This window comes from Amblyomma mixtum, chromosome 2, assembly GCF_055824585.1.
Source record: "Amblyomma mixtum isolate Tamu chromosome 2, ASM5582458v1, whole genome shotgun sequence".
In the NCBI taxonomy this organism is placed as follows: Eukaryota; Metazoa; Arthropoda; class Arachnida; order Ixodida; family Ixodidae; genus Amblyomma; species Amblyomma mixtum.
The window spans coordinates 287,834,197-287,857,210 of record NC_143013.1 but is presented as its reverse complement, the minus strand read 5'-3'; the positions used below and the strand labels follow the sequence as shown (position 1 = coordinate 287,857,210).

The 23,014-nt window shown below is 43.2% G+C and overlaps 1 long non-coding RNA gene across 1 annotated transcript; it reads left to right on the top strand.

Moving 5' to 3' along the window:
* The first annotated feature begins 5,802 nt into the window (after positions 1 to 5,802).
* Positions 5,803 to 8,988, top strand: LOC149364391 (uncharacterized). The gene is made up of 2 exons (XR_016288617.1): positions 5,803 to 6,070; positions 8,812 to 8,988. It is a non-coding gene; the product is annotated as an uncharacterized LOC149364391 (long non-coding RNA).
* Positions 8,989 to 23,014: the final 14,026 nt, after the last annotated feature.

Genomic DNA, 23,014 nt, shown 5'->3' with positions numbered 1-23,014 from the left:
CCCAAACAATCTCAACTCTGGCCGGCGCCGCCGATGCGACGAATCTTTTTCGGCGAGTGTCTCTCCGGATGAACTCGCTGGCAACGAGTGGGGAGAAATTACTCGGCACGAACTGGCAGGCTCCGTACGTGACCTGGGGCAAGTGGGCGTCTCGCGTGTAAGCGCACAACGTGGTTGATTCTCTAGCTGGCGTGATTGCGAGAGAGCATTCGGGTGAGGGAATTGCTAGGCAAGAGTGAGCAACTCGCTGTATTAGTCTTGCCGGGTTACAGGGCTATGGCCAGGAACAATTTTTTGCGTTACTTTATAGTTTATAGTTACTTTAAATTTATAGTATATATAAATATATAACTATAGTGTAAAGCTTTATAGTTACTACAGAGTAACTATACAGTTACTTTAGAGCTTTCGTTACTTTATAGTTTATAGTTTTTTACACCAATTCAAGTACACACCAACTAGCCCAAAAAGAGGTCTTAATACAGTGCCCATATAGAAACTCGCCACTATAATTTATTTCCTCTCAGAACAACGCAATTATGTGTGGAATTAAAGCCACTTTATTTCACCGGTAGTTGATTAGGGTAATTTCGAAGAGCCTTCGTAATAAGCTGAACTAGAGCAATTTATGGTGATTTTTGCGGCTTGCTCCGCTCATGTGCACTGCGGAAAGGCAACTGCTAGGCGGCGCAGAATGCTCAGCTTGAAGCAGGCAAGGGGCAGACGAGCGGGAACTTCCGGTGCACGACCGAAGTGCCCGTGCACAATGGTGTATACACACGCCACCGACGTCGTGCTCATGCACACACGTACGCACGCACACGCCCAGAGTTAGAGAGGGCGAGGAAGAGGGAAAAGCGAGGGCAGAGAAAGAAAAGGGTAGGAGGAGGTGAACTAAATGCAGGTCTGGCTTGCTGTACCAAACCAGCTTTCTCTCCTTAACCTTCCACTCCGTAGACATCTGCCTAATACAACTGCATTCTGTGCAACGTAATGGACGACACCGCGAGAGCCTAGAAAGAAATTTCAATAAACCAGAAAGTTCGCTCTTCAACACGAAACGTCTCACTGAGCACGGGCTCATGTCGCGCGTTGTGAACTAACATGCACAGCTGCTGCTGGGGGGCCTTCAGGTGATAATTCATGTTCTACCTCCTCACGCGCGCAGTATAATATAGAAAGTGAAGTTATTCGGAAATTGGTTCAATGAGCTCAGGGCATTTTTCTAAGTTCACACTCTGCGCACTTTTTTGCACTCTTAGATTAAGTCGGCGACGTCGTATGGAAGGCAGCCTATGGACGATATCGATTTTCTTTTAGAGGAAACTATACCTAAAACAAAATGCCGACTTGCTGCTCCACCATTTTGCGCGAAAGCTAAGAGATAGAACTGAGAGAACGTTAAGCTAAAAACTGCACTAGCGCATTTTTTTTTTTACCGTGCACGCAGCATGGACCAAATCTAACTTAAATATTAAATTTATTTCGCAGTGGAAGCACGACCCTTCTATGGCTAGACTTGGGCCAGTAACGAAACAAAAAGCAGGGGTGTGCGTTGCTTAATTTAAGAGCTAAGAAATGTAAAATTCATTCGTAACAGAATTGATCAACGAACTTGCCCTGGTTGTATAGTGTAAGATATACAGGTGGGATGTAACACGCAAGACGCACTGGACGACAGTGGCCAGATGAAGCACCACTTATGCACATCCGAACTGGGCATATGATCACAGAGTCTTCTTTCGGTCGAGCGGTGAAATTTTGCCGACAGAAAAAAAAACAGATATGAGAGTCGATTACCGTACAGCAGACCTAGGAATGGGAATCGGTGCTCGTTATAAAATAAATCCTGGAAGTTAACTGTCACCAATAACAAAGAGAATAGGGGATGTCTTCTTTTTAATTTGCGGTTTTCATCAATGAGAAATTAATAAAATCTGAAAAAGAAACAATCACATGCCACCGGTGTGATCCGAACCCACGACCTCCGAATTTCGCATCCGGTGCTCTGCCTACTGAGCTACGGCAACGGCTGTCCAATCTTCTGCTTTCCGAGGTATTTATGTGTTACGCAACCGAAAGTTGAGTGTAGAGCAACCGATCCTTAAGGTTCAGTTACACTACACATAAATACCCCCGAAAGCATAAGATTCGACAGACGTTGCCGTAGTTCAGTAGGTAGACAGGCCTTTGGTAGACAGTTGGTAGACAGACCACAGAGAACTCTCGAAAGGGAATGTTATCGAAAAATAAGCTGCCAACCAACAGTCACCAGACTAAGTGCCAGGTGACTTGATTTAATGTCCAATTTACGCGACACGTCAAAGTCCTCGTTACGCAGAAAAACCGGTGTCGACGATGTCGGAGCTGTGAGCGATAAATGGAGTGGCCTAGGGGGGCTAAGGCAGCCGCACTCGGAGAAGCTACCGAGGTGGACAAGTCAGGTCACGTGACTTTGTGGGGTTTCCACAGCACACCTAACGGATGGTGAAAAAACTAACAACCCTGGCAGAGCAGTTGATCGCGAGAGGTTGCTCGGAAGGAGCAACTTGGGCTAGAATGGCGGCAGCCCCTGCCATCGCAGAGCAGTAGCGCATCTCTTAAGCGCTGCACCTCTGCGCGAGGTGTGGTACGAGGACTATCAGGCATACGTGACTGTAAAGTTGAGATTGACCAATTCCGCATATGCGGGCATTGAATCAATAACGCTATAGTGTCAGATATTTAAAGCAGATCTTAAGTGTCCCTTCAATTTTTTTTTTTTTTTAGACGACTTCAGTGTCCCGCATACCGTGTGCTCTAGGGGAAGCAAGGAATGCTCCTCCGCCTTCCCGATCACATCGAATTCCTGGAAGAAGCCGTTGGTCACCGAAAGCATGTTTGTTCAGTCCGAAAGTGCAGCTTTTCCGGCGAGTGAGCAGAGAAGGCGGTGAGGGAATTTCGGACCTAAATTAGCCCGCGAACGACTTGCCCGCACTCTGCATGCAACGCGTCGTTTACTGGGAAAGCCATCGACTACTCTCGAGACGAATGAAGGTTTCAGGAGTAACGCAAGTGTGAACGCTATTTACCCACTTGATTAGCATGCGGGCCATCTCGCGAACTCGTTAGCCTTAGTCTTTCACGGGTTTCGCTTGGGAACTGCACCACTATAGTGGCGATATGGCAAATTTTTATATCTCTTAACTTTTAATACAGGGATATGTCTCTAATGCCTGCGCCGACGCACTTTCTGCGTGCAAAATTTGTGGCATCAGCACTTGCGGACAAATATAAATATAAATACGAATTCTGTATCAATGGAATTGAATAAAACTGTAATGGTCAGCTATTGAAATTATTGAGAGTGCTACTGAAATAAATGAAACTCAACTAAACTGGAATGAATTCATTGGAGCGAATCAAGTCGCAACCGAGAACTATTGCATGCCCCAGCTATCTGATCAGAATACAGTCGAGGTGAGTCATAGAGTGACCGCTTTCGAAAATCGACCGAAGTACTTCATCAGACTGACTACGTCCACTGCAGGGTAAAGGCCTCTCCCATGTCTCCCCAGTTAACCCTTATAAAAATGGTCTATAGACTTTCTATAGACTTTTTATAGACTCTATAGCCATCCTATAGACTTTTCTTTTCGTCTATAGACAGTCTATAGAAAATCTATGGACTAAAGTCTATAGCTGTTTCAATTTCCTTTTGTCTATAGACGGTCTATAGACTCTCTATAGACTAAGGTCTATAGCCGCCTCAATTTCCTTTTGTCTATAGACTGTCTATAGACCCTCTATAGACTAAGGTCTATAGGTGCCTCAATTTTCTTTCGTCTATAGACTGTCTATAGACTCTCTATAGACTAAGGTCTATAGCTGCCTCAATTTCCTTTTGTCTATAGACTGTCTATAGACACCTTATAGACTAAAGTCTATAGCTGGCTCAAATTTCCTTTTGTCTATAGACTTTCTATAGACACTTTATAGACTGAAGTCTATAACTACCTCCATTTCCTTTCGTCTATAGACGGTCTATAGACTCGCTATAGCCTAAGGTCTATAGCCGCCTCAATTTCCTTTTGTCTATAGACTGTCTATAGAATAAAGTGTATAATTGCTTCAATTTCCTTTCGTCTATAGACGGTCTATAGACTCGCTATAGACTAAGGTCTATAGCCGCCTCAATTTCCTTTTGTCTATAGACTGTCTATAGACTAAAGTCTATAATTGCTTTAATTTCCTTTCGTCTATAGACGGTCTATAGACTCGCTATAGACTAAGGTCTATAGCTGCCTCAATTTCCTTTTGTCTATAGACTGTCTATAGACTAAAGTCTATAACTGCTTCAGTTTCCTTTCGTCTATAAATGGTCTATAGACTCGCTATAGACTAAGGTCTATAGCTGCCTCAATTTTCTTTTGTCTATAGACTCTCTATAGACTAAAGTCTATGACTGCTTCAATTTCCTTTCGTCTATAGACGGTCTATAGACCAAGGTCTATAGCTGCCTCAATTTCTTTTCGTCTATAGACGGTCTATAGACTCTCTATAGACTACGGTCTACAGCTGCTTCAATTTCCTTTTTTCTATAGACGGTCTATAGACTCTCTATAGACTACAGTCTACAACTACCTCAATTTCCTTTCGTCTATAGACTGTACACTATAGATAGCCTACTGCCTATAGACCAGTCTATAACAATCGTAATTTTATCTAACAATGTTCGATACACTGACTTTCGACTAAGTCCAGAACAATGTCAATTTCTTTTTGCACTGCATGTTGAAGGGACCTGCATCTAGTGACCGCAACAATGTCGGGAGTCCCCCACCTCCTTCGCTATTACGGAAATTAAAAAGTATTGGTTGGTTGGTTGGTTTATGGGGTTTAACGTCCCAAAGCGACTAAGGCTATGAGAGACGCCGTAGTGGAGGGCTCCGGAAATTTCGACCACCTGGGGTTATTTAACGTGCACTGACATCGCACAGTACACGGGCCTCGAATTTCTCCTCCAAAGAAATTCAGCCGCCGCGACCGGGATCGAACCCGCGTCTTTCGGGCCAGCAGCCGAGCACCACAGCCACTGAGCCACCGCGGCGGCTAAAAAGTATTGCGTAAGGCCATTACAACACTCTCCAGTATATTGTTTTCAGGAGCATTGACAAGTTCCTTTTCGTTATACCGTGACGTATATTGTCAATACAATTAGATATTTAATGATAACAAGTAAGCCGAAGAAAGGCAGCCATTCTTGAAGTAAGTGCGCCCGCAAACTGTACTACATCGAACGAATGCGCTATCCCTTAAAGGAATCGCTATACACAATTCCATTCCGTCTTTCGATCGTTGCTGTCCAACGCGCTGAAATCAGAAACATTTCATCAACGGTTCTACATTTCTCTTTAAAACGTCCTGAAAATAAAGGGGGAAATACGGGTGCGAGAATTCAAGGAAGCGCCCATCCCTTAGAAACATCTTAGATTAATCTCAAAGACCCTGGTCCTCTGTGCGATTAACATCTGCCATTTCTACCTTTGCAGTTTGTATTCACGTGAATAAGTGCTGCGACGCAACAATCACAAAGCCAGTATTTTTTCGTTCCTACCCTTGCACCTGTTGCTTCGGAGCCGATGACACGCTGATGTGGCGCATATCAGTTTTGTAAACACGAAGACACGCAAAAAGACTTTATGCTACGCAACCTTATAATTATTATTTGATAACTGTACCACATACTATTCGGTGGGAGATGCAGCGCGTATACCGACAAGAAGTGAGATTTCGGTTCTGTTTTCACGAAAACAATAAGATTTTTAGAGGGTAAGCGAAGAATTTATGCTTATAAACCAATTGCCTTCAGTGGTCTTGGATATCAGATCAAGCTGCACACGGCAAGAGTGCGAGCGATAAAGATACGACCGTGAAATGGGTTTCTGTTTCACGTTTTACCCATTTTACCGCGAGACGGCGGAAAATCATTCGGGCTGCAAACAACCCTGTGTGTGGCTGCATCAATGGCGTTGGCATGTTTTTCGCGGATTACGTTTTCTTCAAAATCCAGCTTCATCGTCCGCTTACGGTAAGTCTACACGTTTATATTTTATTCATTTGGTCTCCTAAACCACTCTAAGCAGAGCTGTGTGTGCAGAACAGATTATGTGCGCAGTTACAAACGTCCTATCTTCGTTTCTAAGGCGGAAGCCATCGGGTTCTAGACTAATGCCGCTTATCTCTGTCCCGCTGTCTTTACTAACGCGCGGAAAGGCAGTCTGTGCGATGCCCTTGATGATAAGCCGCTCCTCGCGAGCTGTCTACTAGGTTTTTCGTGTTTCAAGGTAGATGCGCGGCCAGAAATGTCGTTAGCCGCCTGCGAATGACGGCCGAAATGGAACTGTTTGTTAGTTAGCGCCGTGTGAGCTCAATTTAATTTGCACCTCCGAAAACGTACTTACATACAGTCTCGTTCAGTGGTGGATTACATTTATTTTCTTATCTTTGTGTTATCGCCTGTCTGGACATTGGAGTGCTGTTCTTTTTGAGGTGTGCATTGCTTGCTACGTATGGACGCTCGCTCGGTGCGCGTCGTGGACGCCGACGATTCAGCAAAGGTGTCTTGTAACGCTATAGACTGGAGCGCGAGACGTTTGTCAAAGTTGTATTCAAGCGGCGCTGGAGGAATGCTTGTAGTGTGATGGGTGAATAAAATTCGTTGCCGGCGCGAATGGCCGGCGTGCTCAAACACCGCGAAGAACCCACGAGCTCCATCCCATCTCCCCTTCGTTGCACACGTATGGATTCGTCCATGTCTGTCATCAGAGCCGTTGGCCGCCGCCGCTGGCTTGCGGGCGCTTCATTTTGAAAGCTGGGTAAAGGTCGGCTCGACAAGAGGTGGCTTACATTTCGTTCCGAGTGGTTCGTTCATGAATCCCGCTCACGCGTGCACAGATTTCTAGAATACCATTTGCGCGAGAGGCAAAGTATGTGTTTCTGATTTCAGACTGCTGCGTTACGAAAGCGCCGATGTGACTCGCCGCTTATTTGCGCCTAAACTTAAATTAAGCTCTCATGTTATTATAGCTGCGCCTGTTGAAGGCGTTAATTGTTTCATTGAAATACTTCCTACTTTGAGCACGTTCAATGCTTTCGCTGATTTTTCTAGCAGCGTTGGCTTAGGCTGCCTCCATGCAAGAAACACACCTCTTTACTACGCTGTTGGAGCTGCACTTGAAGGAAAAACTAAGTGAATTTCAGACGGTATTTTATCGTGATAGTAATTTGCTGTCTCAACCTCGCGACTGCTTTTGAAACGGCGCTGCTGCAGCCTCTGTGTGCTGTATTAGTTTTCTGAATAATGAGCGCTGCATGGAAGCGCTGCAACCCGCTTGTTTCTAAGAGCGCGCGCAGATGTACGCTCGAGTATGCTGTTCCGTCTTTGTGCTTCAAGTTATAGGCGCAAATCTGTGGTGAACTGGTTGCTTCTGCCTGCTGGTTTTGTATAGCTTGTGCCCGTTTGAGTATCGGTTTACGTACACTCGGCCAAATCTTTAACTGGCTTAGGTGTTCCATCGCTAAATGCACCTTGTAAAAAGGTGCCTTTGGCTACACTGCTGGCATATTCATGTTGTAATTTGACGCGTGAGATGGCATTTCATAGTTTCTTTTTGTTAATATAATGTTTGAGTGGAGTACTTGCATGTTTAGATCAAAGTTATCAGAAATATTCATCGTCTGCCGCTACGAAGAGCTGAAACAAGCGGAATACGCAGCAATGGTTCTGGTGGCGCATTTGCACTAATCTGGGTAAACGACTTGTCCGCCATGAAAGGAGTGGTACTTTACCCAGAGGATGAGGCCATATGGACCAGATCCATTGCTGCGTATGCCGCTTGCTTCAGCTGTTCGTAGTGGCAGACGAATATTTCTGATAACGTTGATCTAAACACGCAAGTACTCCACTCAAACATTATATAAACAAAAAGGAACCACGAAAAGACATTTCACTCGTCAAATTACAGCATGAATATGCCAGCAGTGTAGCCGAAAGGCACCTTTTTTATAAGGTGCATTTAGCGATGCAACACCCGAGCCAGATGAAAATTTGGCCGGGTGTACCAGGCTTAATTCACGCAGGTTATTCTGAGGCGCTTCTTCTATAGCGGTTATAAGAATAAATGCTGCAATATTCTCCTTTTTGGATCCCTCTGTAAGGTGCACTGAATCTGTATTTTATGGAGGTGGCATTCTTAACAGCTCCTTGCGAGTCAATGCAGATATGTGGCACAATTGTTCGAAGTCTTCTGTTACGAATAGTGTAAAAGGATTGCCATAAAGAGATCAGTATTGGCTGTAACAGTATTGCCATACAGAAATCAATATCAGTACTGGATTCAGAGTAGAGTGCTCCAGGGATTAGGGGTCTTTGTTACAATGTTTTACGATGACACTTATAATCTGTCGTGTATTTACTGAAATGATTGAGCCGGCGTGATAGCTCAATGGCTATCATGTTCGTATGGCGACCTGAAAGATGCAGGTTCGATTCCGGCCTAGGCGGTCGCATTTTAATAGAGGCAAAATGCTAAACGCCTGTGTACTCTGCACAGGTGACCGAAATTATTCCCCAGCCTTCCACTTCAGCGTCTCGTAGCCTGTGTCGCCTTGGGTCTTTGAACCCCATAAAACCAAACCAAAAGATCAAGATTGCCTTTCTAGAATGGCATAGCAAGGATATGCCTTGCATTGTAAAGCACATGTGTAGAGATGGAATGGGATTTTTTTTTCAGTTCCTCTTATATTATTTTTTTCCTTTGTGCTGTACAGGTGAACATGCCCGGATGATTTACTGCAGACAACAGGCCACAAGAATGCTTTTCTGAGGAAACTAGCCGGACTGTTACTTTCAACTTTTATGTTACTGTGGTGCATTCTTATGGTGCATGTATTGCATATTCCCAGCCTGGATAGCTTGGAAATAAACTAAATTTGTAAGTATATTGATTGTTTCATGTGTGAACTCTGTCTGGTGACCTTTTTCAATGATTGTGGACAGTCTATAGGCAGTCTATAGATAATGGTCTACTAATAGTTTAGTAGACAGAGGTCTATAGACTGTCTATAGACAAAGGTCTATAGCACTGCCAGGCCACACACACCTATGAAATGTCTATAGACAGTCTATAGACATATGTCTACTGGACCAGTAGACTTTTGTCTGTAGACTGTCTATAGACAGTAATCTACAGGAAGTCTATGGCCATAAGTCTATAGGTCGTCTATAGTCCGTCTATAGACAAGTGTCTATAGACGGTCTATAGACAGCTCTATAGGAAATGTATGACCATAAGTCTATAGATCGTCTATAGACTGTCTATAGACCTGTGTCTATAGACTTCCTATAGACGTATAGACTTTCAGTAGACATTAGTCTATAGACTGTCTATAGACAAAAGTCTACTAAAAGTGTATGGCCATAAATCTATAGACTGTCTATAGACTAGTCTAAAGGATTTGTCTATAGACAGTCTATAGACTTCATAGACTAAAGTCTATAGACAGTCTATGGACTGTCTATAGAAATTTTTATAAGGGATCACCCACGTAGACGTGTTGCGGAAATCTCGAAAAGCTGTTGCAAGGAGCGATGGCAAAATAACGGTAGCAGTGAATCTCGATGCTTTTGATCGCTACAGTGTGCCGGGGCTTGCGTAAATCAGTTGGCGCACTGTGGTAAACATTGCTGCAATATGAGTGGTCAGGTGAGCAGATAAATGGCGCCACATGTGTGGAAAGCAGGCCACCATCCAGTCATTGCGTTATGCGAAAATTTCCTCTTTTTCTTCTTTTTTTTTTGCCTCCAAATTACAGTCGAGAGATAGCAAAAAATATGCGCTTAAGACACTTTTAGCCGCGTCTTGATGATTAGCTATCTGATACTCCTTCTGGAGTGCTAACGAGTGTGGTTATAGTGTAGTGCGGCTTTAACATTCATGAGCGGCGCTTTTGCTAAAAGGGACGGCATAGTGCAGTGTACTACATTTGTTCAAACTACCTACGGCTCTTACCGTCCACCGCGGCCAGGTTTCAATATCGCTACTTCTGGCTGCTTTGCGACAAACGCCATGGTTACTGTGCCGCGCCGGAGGCTAGTGGTATGAGTGGTAATATCGTAGGCATCGCCAAAGGGATAACGAATGCCATTACGCCTATTCCGTTTGTTTCACTTCTCATTATATTCAGCCTTTTCCCTCCAAGGTTAATTAGGACCCTTCAATATATAGACCTTGCGGTGGCAAAGAAGTGACAAACAATGATTTAACTTGTCGGTGAACTACATTCCTAAAATTTTGACAGAGCAAACTGTGCAAGAAGTTTCTTGCATTACCATTTTTGTATTGCGAGAACGTTTCTTCCTTAGGACAGGGCAAACGTGCTTTAATTACCCATGATTCCAGGCATATTTACAGCCATGTGGCAATCACGATCCGTGACCACGAACCATAAACGAATTCGTACGCAAAAAAAAAAAGCAATTGTGATGCTTGTCGGAAAACAAAACCTAACCAGGGAAAGCTTGTTTTCGGTGGAACTCACGTTTTTTCGTACTTTTATGTGTGCAGAATGAATCAGTCTACAAGAATTTCTGCCACGTCACGAATCTTCGATGTCACGCAATCATTTTTTCTTTTGCAGTTTTTTCCTTTCATTTTTCCGCAAGAACACACAAACTTTGCATTTTTTTATTCTTTCTTCATGTCTGCGTGCCTTACTTAACTCATGATGCCTGTCTCCGTCTGAGCACGTCGTCTGGCGTGTTATGAAACAACTTATTTGATTAGAAACTCTCGCTGGCGCTGCGTGTGGGAATGTTCGGTACCCTCAGGACCGGACGCCAGTAGCCAAGGCAAAGCCAGGATGTCTCCCCCCCTTCCCCCCCCCCCCCCCCCCCAGCTTGTGCGGCTCACTTATCCTAAGTTACTGACGAAGCAAGTCGATCTCCTAGTTAAGCCGCTGTGCTGATCCACCAAACAACCAAGAAAATTCCTTTTTTTTTTTCCTGTCTCGTTTCCTGCATACCTAGAAGGCACTATCACGAACGCTAACGTAACAGTGTGTCTTGAAATGTTTGGTGCAGAAGGAAAGACCAAGGGCATGAATGGACGAGGCCCAACATCGTTACCTTCTCTGTAGTTACATGTATTTGTTTCACAAGATTCCTGTTCGAACGGTGCTGTGAGAGTCTATATCGTGACTGTTAAAGTGGGATCCGCTTGTTTTACATCTTCTCTCGTTTTGTTCAATGTAGCACAAAGAGAAAATGCAAATTTGGCATCTCCAATATTCATGCGACGAACTGCCAAAAAGCGGAAATTGTAAAGGCCAATAAATGTCAGCCTCTCGACTTTACGACTGCCTCTGCAGTGCTTATTGGACGGTCAGTGAGGCTGGCGGGTTTTCAGTACGCGTCTTCTTCTGCATGCTTTTAGACGCCTAGAAACTATGTGGCCTGATAACTCCAAATAAAGCGGTGTATGTTGCCCGGTAGGTAGTAAAGTCAGTCTCTAGGTTAACGCTAAATTACTGCCCACAATCAAAGTTTCTCTTGAACACCTTTTCTTAACCTCATTACTCGAAATTGAAGTGGGTTTAAAATTTCTTTTAAGACTAAGTTGCGCTTATAGGATCAGATTAGGGCGTGAGTCATTGTCCTTCGTCACGATGGCACCTGTGTGCAATACTAAGCAATGCTGGATATTTTATTCTCTATGGGGTTTTGCTTCCTACCCGTGCAAAAACATCACGAAATCCCGAAGTTGCAAGCCTCAAAAGCATCAGTAAAGGCTCTAAAAGACCGAAACAAAAGTCTCAGGAAAAAAAACTGCCATATTCGACACGTCAATACGCACATGTTGGAAACGCGAAACGAAATCAGTACCGGAGCATTCACACGTTTTGCATACTGCCGAGTAAGCCGCAGAGAGCATGCACCATGCTGACATTTGAAATCGCACAATCTTAAACGCATGCAATGCAAATAAAAACAAATCGGCAAACACTAACAAATAATCTTGACTGGCGCACCCATATTGAAAACATCTATTTAAAAGCCTACCAGGAGCCCTGTTTTCTGAGGAGGAAGTTGCCGAATGCGACTAGAGAAATTAAATTCATTGAGTAAGACGTTCGTGCGGCCAATCATAGAGTACGCAAGTGCAGTGTGGAGTCCACATCAAAAGGGTTTAAAACGAAAACTGGAAAGATTGTAAAGGATGTCAGAACGTTTTATATGCTCTAAATACCGCCGCACTGAAGCAGTCACAGAAATTTTAAAACAGTGTCAGTTAGAAACTCTAGAAATAAGAAGAACAAAGCATAAATTGAAATTTTTTTTCTGATAACGAATGATAAAGTCAAAGTGAATAAACAACACTATGTTACACCTCCCCTGAAGCGTTTCCCGCGAAAAAATCACAGTAAGGTATTATTACAACCTAATATTACACGTACTGATGTCTATCCGTACTCCTTTTTTCCCCGATGCAGTAGAAATTTGGAATCAACTACCAAGCGACGTTGTGAACCAAACAGATGTACACAAATTTGAGATAGGTGTGAACACGTTCCTGGAGGATTGCTGTGCAAACCTGTAATTCTGTGTTATTGATTGTGCTTTAGCGAACAGAGTGTCACTTGCATCTGTATATGTTTCCCTTCCTGTAATGACCCTCGTACAGAGGGTTAACAGTATGAATAAATAAATAAAATAAATAAATAACTGGCAGTAAACAAAAAAGTAACAGCATGACGACCTCTGAGCATTATTTTGTATTGTATATGTCGAAGGGCTGCGAGTCGATCCTTTTTAATCACGCTGGCACACACGTGTTCCTCTCGCTTCACAGACGTCACTAAAAGGAAAGCGTTATGCCATGTCTCATATCCTGCATTTCGCCGCTTGAGTAGGCCTTGTACTTAATTTTAGGTTCCGAAGCGTAACAAACAAAAACCGCTGCAGTTATCAGGTCCCCGGTAGTCGACTGATGCAAAAGTGCAGTTTAGAGACATCTTGGGCAAGATTGTAGACAAATGGAAGAGAATGAAATAATTTAATACGCCCACGTATTTCTGCACAAGTCGCGAAACTCAGTGAGATAAACAGTGAAGGTTTCATATTGTATATACAGGCTGTTTCACTTAAGACTTTCTGCAATATTTAAAACTGGGCGTTAGAGTTAGAAGAACGCTTTTGTTCGGCATACCATTGCCAGCGGCGTAGTACAATCAGAATACACCTATGAAATGCTAATTAGCATGTCGCTTAACTGATATTGAGCAGTTAACTTACTAACTATTAATGTTAGGCTCCTTAATTATTGAGTTGACATAGCCGAGCGCATGTGTTATGTTTATACCTGCTTTTAGAATTTCGAAAACACCGACACCCTCGACGCTGTGGCCCAACAAATTTTTGCTGCTTCGACGAGTTACGCGCACTGGAGAGGTTGCTTTTCCAGCAAGCTTCTCGAAAGCGCATGTATACTCTATGCGCGATGTAGCCAAAATTTGTTGGGCCACAGCGCCGACGGTAACCGTGTTTTCGGAATTCTAAGAACTGTTGTTGATATTACTTACGACGGGCTACATACCTCAAAAGTTAAAGTGCCCAATAGTGATAGAAGATAACTACTCAATATTAGTTAGCCAGCCAGCTAATTGGCACGTCTTAGCTGTACGTTGTTGCATTACTGCCCTGATAGTGCTGTGCCTAAAAAGAGCACTCTTCTAACTCAAAGAACCTATTATTAGTATATGCATATACTATAGCAATATAGTATAACATACACTCTATATGTATGTATGTATGTGTGTATGTATGTATGTATGTATGTATGCATGTATGTATGTATGTACGTACGTACGTACGTACGTACGTACGTACGTATGTATGTATGTATGTATGTATGTATGTATGTATGTATGTATGTTGGTTGGTTTGTGGGGTTTAACGTCCCAAAGCGACTAAGGCTATGAGAGACGCCGTATTGGAGGGCTCCGGAAATTTCGACCACCTGGGGTTCTTTAACGTGCACTGACATCGCACAGTACACGAGCCTCTAGAATTTCTCCTCCAAAGAAATTCTAGCCGCCGCGGCCGGGATCGAACCCGCGTCTTTCGGGACAGCAGCCGAGCACCATAACCGCTGAGCCACCGCGGCGGCGTATGTATGTATGTATGTATGTATGTATGTATGTATGTATGTATGTATGTATGTATGTATGTATGTATGTATGTATGTATGTATGTATGTATGTATGTATGTATGTATGTATGTATGTATGTATGTATGTATGTATGTATGTATGTATGTATGTATGTATGTATGTATGTATGTATGTATGTATGTATGTATGTATGTATGTATGTATGTATGTATGTATGTATGTATGTATGTATGTATGTATGTATGTATGTATGTATGTATGTATGTATGTATGTATGTATGTATGTATGTATGTATGTATGTATGTATGTATGTATGTATATGTGTGTGTGTGTGTGTGTGTGTGTGTGTGTATCTGTGCCACTTTTATGCATTCATTAATCTCATCCATAAACTATTCCTTGGCAGGTACGGTCCAAGTGATTACCCACTATCAGGCTTACTGCTATCGCACCTTTGCTAACTACTTATAACCCCTACAAAGAGGCTCACATAGCGTTGCAGAGGCGTTTTGCAAAGCTTGATGGCGTGTTGCGGACCGCTCATCGCACCAGGTGTCAAAAGTAACGGAAATAAATAAAAATGGCCGCTTGTTGCATATTCGCAAAGCACGAGGCGGAGGTCAAAAATACGTTTCTTTATTATTAACACAACTATTCGGACTAAGAGACTACTGACATAACTCCTCGCTTAAAGTATTTCGGACATCGGTCAAAAAGATTCATTGATGTGCATCTGTTTTACCACTGTAGCCGGTAAAAAAGGCCGGAAAAGATGATGGCGATTTCTGCATCACTCTGGAGCGCGGACTAAACTCAGTAAGACCGAAATATATTAGCGGAAAACAGCATTTCGGCCAGAAATTAGGAGGATCACAGTGCTTTTCCGAGTGTGTCACTCGATCTGTAACGATTAAAGGCTTATTCAGGAGTCAGATCAAGTGAAGCGCAGGCTATAAACATGGCTTTGCAACGACTGTTAGTATGGCAAAATTGTAACCATGCAATCCCCGCTCGGAAGCTTCTTTACGTCAGCGATGACATTAAAAGCACTCAATAAAGCACGCCTTTGTAACGAGCACGGGTAAAATTGGCAGAGTTAATACAGCGAAAAGATAATCAGAAGGACAGTCCTCGGCTATAAAACGCCGATTGACCTCAAAAACTGGTTCTTTAATATTTCAAAAAAAGAGCGTCTGTATGTGTGTCTTGTTTTCCCTCGCATATTAATGCAGTTTCGAAATGGCTTTCACTTCCGCCAAAGCCCCTTTTTAGCGTCTTTCAGTGCGTGCCCCTCAGTCGTATTTCGGACTTTACAGTAGCTGTAGTTTAAACAAAACTGGTCAGGAGGGATGAGCAGGGAGGCTTAGCTGCAGGAAAAATAGGGTTTACATTCTGTGCTCAAGCCATAGCACTTTAACTGAACCTCTAGAGAGGTCACTTCAGTTGAGCATATGCTTATTTAGTGAATGATCTTAAACGTGGAACATACGAATAGCAAATATTCGAAAACTCCGGTCGCCTTCGCAGTCATTTGCATACGTACCAATTAACCATGTATACTTTTCGTTGCTCGAAGTTCAGTGTTTTTTTTTGTTTTTTATGAAGTGTCTTGACTCCCCTTGTTTACAAACCAGCGCCTGTATCTGCAATAGCCCGAAAGTCAGCTAAATGATAGCTTCAAAAATCAGATTCTCCGAAAATATTGCTGCGTGTTTTTGCACGCCAGCAGCTTTCTTAATTATACCGATGGTAGTCTGACCTCGGAGATTGATTCTGCAGCAGCGCACGGCATTTATGAGAGCAGGGTTCTGACCAGACATCGACCTTATGGGCCCTGCAGTCTTTCCAATTAGAACATGTATGAGCTCCATAATACGCATATACATATGCCTGACTGAAAATTACGGCGGCAGGGGCGAATCAAAAGTACTATTTCATTTGCTATAAAAAAAAACGTAACTACCGGTCGCATACCTTTTAAAGGAACAGACTGGGACTAAGCTCAACGAAGCTTGAAAAAATAAATACCCGCCTTGCGCATTCGCACACAAGTGGAAATGGCTGCAAACAATCAAGCTGATAATGATAGTAAAGTCCTTTCGCATGGCGTAGTTTGCTTCGGATAAAGACAGCCGCATATTCGTGTTGCTAAGGTAATGAGAGTTATATGGTTCTTTAAAGTCATTTGAATGAATACCTGTACCTTCAGAGACATGGCCATTTAGATATTGGTTTTGTGTTCATCGCAAACAATCTTGTTGCGGCTCCCACAACCGAAACTCATAATGATTTCCTCAAATGCTACTCCGCTCCCACTCTAGGGCCTGGCACAGATCACCCTGTAAGCTGGTGATCAAGGCCTCAGGCAGCAACCTAAGAGACAAAGGAAACAGGCATTGAGCATGAAGCAAATAATTATATAAACTCCAAAACTATACCTGACATGCCTGATACACAAAAAACTTAAAACCACAATCACCACTACTTTTTTTTTAGGGTCATGCCACGACGGTTGTACCCACATGTGTACGTCATAAGTGCTGCGTGCAAGTACAGGTTGAGCTAAAAGCTTGCGTGCGTAGGAAAGCGTTGCCCTAAAGTTCACTGTTGCTCGCTCTGAAGCCACGCCCACACATAGCTCCTACTCGGCGTACATCGCTGACTGGCTTCCGCCCTTTAGCCTCGCCAAGATCTAGCACGGTACTCGATCGCCGTCCTTGCCTTCGGACTCCGCGTCGCCTTTCTACAGCGCTAAAAGAGATCCACTTTTGGCTGCCTCAAGCTTCAGAGCACGCTACGTAGTACGTGTGCAGTCCACTGAGCCTCCTGTTATACCGGGAGCTCTGAAAAAAGAAGGCGTTGCTTTCTCGGCTTCGAACACTAAGAGGTCGCTGGCCCAATAAAGATGGTTATCTGTTTACAGTGTTCTTGAACCCGGCTTTACTCTTCGCCATTTATAGACGCTGTGTTGAGTTGTTTTCTAGGAGCTTCTTTATTGTTACGTTTTCTTTGAGGGCGGTGGGAGGCATCACCCATCGCCGCCGTGTCAGCACCCTCTTCACATGATGGACAACAGCCGTCGCGTTTTCTTCAGATCTGAACTTGGAAATGAGAACGACCGCTGGAGCAAGAACTAAAGTCAGGCGGACCCGTATTTGGGCGGCCGACTTTTTGGATAGCGTATTTACTGTGTGTTCGCAGTGCGCCGAATGCGTTTTCGTAGTTTCAAATTGAACAAACACTGCCGTGTTCCGCGCGCGACAATAGCATTTGTTGGAGAAATGGGCGCTTTTTCAACGAGTGCTTTTCAGAAAATGTTTTAAAGTAAGAGAACCAAAAAATGAAGTGGTTGCTTTTCTTGTTTTCTTTATTTCTTTTGCGGTGCAAAGGTATCAATTTCTTGGTGACATCTCTTGTCGGATGTCTGCACATTCTGCTAGGCTTTCATGTATGTATATACGTGGTCCTTCTAGCGGCATCTGGCGGCATCTTGCTGCAGAAAAGGAAGGCATCCGGCTCTTTCTTTAAAAATTCTGTAGGATTCAAATAGGAGGGTGTTCATATACACTAGCCGAAGCATTTTTTTCTGGCGATATATGACAGTGCTTATTTAGTTCTTAGCTCAAGAGGCCGTCCTGTTAAATTGTGCAACAATGAAAGGGTCATTCCAAGCAAAACGTGCCAGATCACAAAAGGGGCCTCAGCCAATTCCTTTGAAAAAAAAATGGGCTAGTTGGCTATTTATGAACAGAGGTTTTGTCCAGTATGTTTGTCAAAAAAATATTTGCTCATGCGACTGCTCTTAGAAGTTTCTGCCAAAAAGCAAAACTTGGCTGGAGATAAAAATTGTTCAAATCAAACGTGAAACAGGGTGCAATGATAAATTTTATTTTAGGATATTTTACTTCCCTTATTCTTTCCTCTTACTTCAGTAATGAAGGCATGCAAGAACTTTCAGGGCTTTTTCGCTCACTAAGAAAGCAAAAAATGTGACGTTTTGAGAAATTTTTTACATAAACGTCGTTAAGATGTCAGCCACAATAATTTTGCATACTTTCATCAGTAGCTGTAGCTTATGTTAAAAAAATTCATAGTTAAACAGCGTACTTTTTACGAAAACTACGTCCAAAGTTCGCAAAAGTGGCCTTTTTTTAGATTCAGACTTAAATTTTGGGGTAAAGACGGCCCAGATAAAAATATGTGAGGTGACTTCAATGCTTTTAATCAGAAAATTGTAGTAAAATCTTTTTGAGGCGAGAAAAAAGTTCTGAAGTCTGCAACCTGCCTGCTGAGTAGATACTGCAGAACTGTGTCTTCACTGCTGAATATGCACTGTTGTGCTCAATATAAAATGCAACGCACAAGACAAAACAGGAGCTCGGTTCTCGAAGCAGTGCGAACCCATCGGTGCTACATATCGTTGAAGTTCGCGGCCGATGCAGGCAAGGGACACTGACTGTCTATGCTAGTCGGGTGTCTTAGACAGGGGGTATACGTTATATATGCTGTAAAGTGGAAGCCTCAGTAGGTTTGCGCTTTATGGCAAATATACTCTCTTCGGTGAAAATCAAAGTGCTTAAAGTTAGCTGCCTGAAAGCGACACCACCAAAATTAAGCTGCCGCAGGTGGTGTTAGTTGGTGGCGTTAAACGTCCGGCGTACTTAGCCTTAGATTGCACTTGTCGGCAATTGTTTCACCTGTACCGCATTGTATAAACAAAATTCAGTTCTTTCCATTAGTCAAGATGGCCAGTGTCCTCTACGAATTTCAAAAATAGTTTTGCTACTACCCAGTTCATCGCTCGTGGGCCTCCAGGGAAAGCGACTTGAGCGATGCGGTCCTGTACGTAACACATTCAACTCCTTAGTCTGCCCAGAATTTTCTGTTACTCGTGACAGAAAAAAAAAACATGGACTCACGAAGAGAAAATGTTGTAGGTCAACCACAACGGCACAGATAAAGTAGATAGACGACGTAATACAACATATTTTCTGTAGCCACGCTGGCGTATAAGTGTATAGTCTGTGCGCTGACAGTACAAGGTAGTGGCTTTCTCGCGAGATTATCCCGCGTTTCATTTGGGAGGCGCAGAGCAGGTAAAAGCGTAGTCAAGTGGTGGGTCAAAAAGGTGCTTTGTAAAAGAGAAATCCTTCAGAACTCCCAGTGGTGGCATGCGTTACCAAGCTCCTTGCGCTAGAAAATCTGCTGCCAAGTCACCAGCGACTCCGATGAGTGAGGGAAGCCACAGGAAGCACGCCGTAAATAAATTTCCGTTTCCTTTTTTTTTTTAGCAAGACTGCCAAATGGCAGCTGATTATGCACGTTGTAGAAGACGCTCTAAGGCGTATTTGTGTCTGTTCACTACTTCACCCAGGCATTGAAATAATTAGTGTGTTGCTATAGACCACGTCAACATCATAGCTGTCTCCTGAGTAACCTAGAAGGCGGGCTGTTTTTACATGTAGATTTCGTATTTGTAAAAAAGCATTTTTTGTTTTATTCATATCTACGAGAATAACAAACGTGATTCGCTCTGTTAACAAAGATTATTTAAGGTACGATATGATATCTGTGTTCATCGCGGAATAAATAAATTTATGTATAGTGTGGAGACACTCCAGCAAGTAAATGTCAGAAAAACCAAAGGACGAAACAGCCAGCCTATAAAACATGGTCGAGGAGTAAAGGAAAATTATTACAGATGCCACGGAGATAAGAAAAGAAGCAACCAAACAACTTCTGCAGATGTAAACCAACAACCAAAAAAACAAGTCATAACTTGAGAAGACGCCCGAGGGAACGATGGGAAACCTAGATCGCACGTTAAAGAACCCCAGGTGGTCGAAATTTCCGGAGCCCTCCACTACGGCGTCTCTCATAGCCTTAGTCGCTTTGGGACGTTAAACCCCATAAACCAACCAACCAACCAACCAACCAACCAACCAACCAACCAACCAACCAACCTTTTTTCGATTTTTGACTGACAGTAAAGAAAAAAAAAACACCCGCAAGAGAGCCGAGGGGCGTTGAATGGCATTCCCGGAGACTTTCCTCCCGGGACAAGGCCAAGAACTGTGCAGATGGAATTGCGATTTTTCTGCTTCCGCAAATTTATAATGAATCCTCCTCTCCGTGGCTTTCCTGCAGACTAGGAATGGGCTTTGGGAGAAGGAACGTGGCTGATGGCTGTCCAGAGAAAGGCTAGCAAGAAGAGCAGAGAGAGGACAGTATAAAGCTTCAGTAATTTCTGAGACAGTCCAGGAGGCTTTTTCCTCTAATTTCTTTCCCCTGCTACGCCTACTGCATGTCATGCTATTTGGTTCAGAATGACAACATAACATACACAGTTCACAATATGCGAAGAACCAAAAAACAGTTTCTACGGTTTCCTACTAGCCCAGATCATGGTGTAGGAAAAATGTACAAGCAAACAACTTCTTGAAACACGGCTGCCAGTTTGAACAGCCGGTGGCGTAAAGTCGAATGTATGTGGCGCGCGGAAAAGCCTTGCTCGATGTTTTTCGTTAGTCCCTCGGGCTTCTATGTCTGCCTGCAGTACCGGCATAGGCACACAACAAAATAATGAGAGTAAGACTTTCTGAATACCACCAAATCGCCTTGAAGTTTCTTGCACTGCAATCAGGTTCCTTTGCTTCCTGCACATGGCAACGCAAGTCAAAAGAGCGAAATAATCGCAAGGAAGTCAGGCCTAACGGCGATCTTGTAGCTCACTTCTTTTTCAGTTTGAGCGATACTATTGATTAGTCCTCCCCTTGCTGACGTAACCCCCCTCCCCATCACAAAGGTCTTTTCACGTTCAGGAAATGTCTCCTTCACTCTTCTCTCTCGTCCACTGTCCCCAGTGCAGAGCAAAATGGCAGTGGTTTCCATTTCTTCTTGCCTGCAGGCACACTTTATCTCCGAAGGCAAAATAGCTAAGCGTGCTCTATGCTTTGGCTTCTTCCTAAGAACGCAAAAAGCGATAACCAGGCTAATTATTTTTCCTCTCTGTAGGCCCTGGTGTGATTTTAATGATTTTTTGTCTGGAGTGACAGTAAGATGAACGAGCACCTAACTTAATATCGATGCATGAAAATTGATGCCGGTCGGAAGATGTAATTTGTTTCGAAGTTGACGCTATATGTAGTTCATCAATCACTTTCTTGCCTTGTATTTGACGGTGTATAGAGGATGCTTGCGAACAAAATCACTTCTTTTGATCGTTTTTCTTTGCACAACCTTGTAATAGTTCTTCAGCGATGAGTCTCTGAAAGTGAGATTCATAAGATGCGTAAGCTGTACACTGAAGGTTTCCTGATAGAGAAAACAACGAAGCTAAAGATAACGATAGATTGCAGCTCCTTAAGGCGTGGTCCACATTGTTGGGGACGTGCAGAAAGCCCAGAAACTCTGACGGCTTCTTATGAAGCGAAGGCTTCTTAGGTCTTTTTATGAAGCGATTCATTTTTTCACATATCGTCGTATTGCACCGTAACAATTAATCCATCGGCACAGGTGCCCTGGATATGCTTGTAGTCTTTTGCCATTTATTGACGAAATCACGCCGGTCTGGTTTTCTAAGGCAGTCTAAACTATAGTCGGTGCGAGCGCAAGAAAAACTTTAAAAGGAATATTTTGTCATGCATCGAAATATTTGACCATTCAAATCGATATATTCATAACAATATCTTAAAATTTTCCACAGTGGACTGAATATTAACAGGGATGTCCAAGAAAGCTGCACGTGACGACTTGTTAGTTCTCAAGGTTCAAAAATAATGCGAACTTCTGTTCACTCTAGCAGTGCACGGCCCTGTGCGTACCAAAGAAAAGAAAGCTCGTGTGCCACGCAGATAAAAACATCCCCAGCCAAACAAGATAATGCCCCTAATTAGAAACAGCTTCATAAAATCTATGTTGAGTAGGTAACGTACCACCCTTGACCAATTACAACATTTTTGTGGGAGAAGCAAGGCTTTATACCTAATTATTTCAATGCATAATTATTACCTTACCAGCTTGCTCTCGGATACATTCTACCTTTCATCTGTCGAAAGCATTATGATTTTTTATCTTCGAGTTTGGCGAAATACAGATTTATGAAGGAGAGAAGTGGTATGGCGTCCTGGGCGTTCACTGAAATACGCGGATGTAATTTTTTGCTCAGTTTTCTCCGCAATGCACCAAAAATCCTTCAGATTGTGTTTCGCCATTCCTGCTAATTCACTTATTCAAAATTCAAGGCCGCGTATAGGCACACTGCGAGGGCCAGCAACACATGCATGTACATTTATCTGGGAATATTTTGGAGTCACATGAAGAAATCCAGGTTAAAGGTAATATTTCTCTAAAGATGATAATAACATCACGAAAAAAAGCTTTGCAGGAGCTTCAGACACGCCTCTCCTTATAAATATAAGAAATCGTGCGCCACTTCATAGCGATTCTGAGCTGAAAGGCGTAATAGAGGCGGCAGCTTTAATCTTTGTTGTGATTTCAACTGCTCGATGGGAAGCAGATTTTCATCCTCCGCACAGAGGTTTTTGTGTTATCGGCTGATCCTCAATCGGGAAGACATGCTGTCTTGAAGCGTTCTTTACTAATATAAAGCGAGTAGTGTATCCGGATCTCCAAAATTTCGAGACTGTGACGCCGCCACATTCAGAATGCGCTAGCAAGTTTGACTGTTTTCAGCGCAACGCTGTTAGCAGTATAGTCGCGGATGAGCCTTTGAGAATGTTTACATTGCTAAATGGCTTTGTTTCATCGAGCTGCTGTGCTTCTCGACAGCACAATCCATTC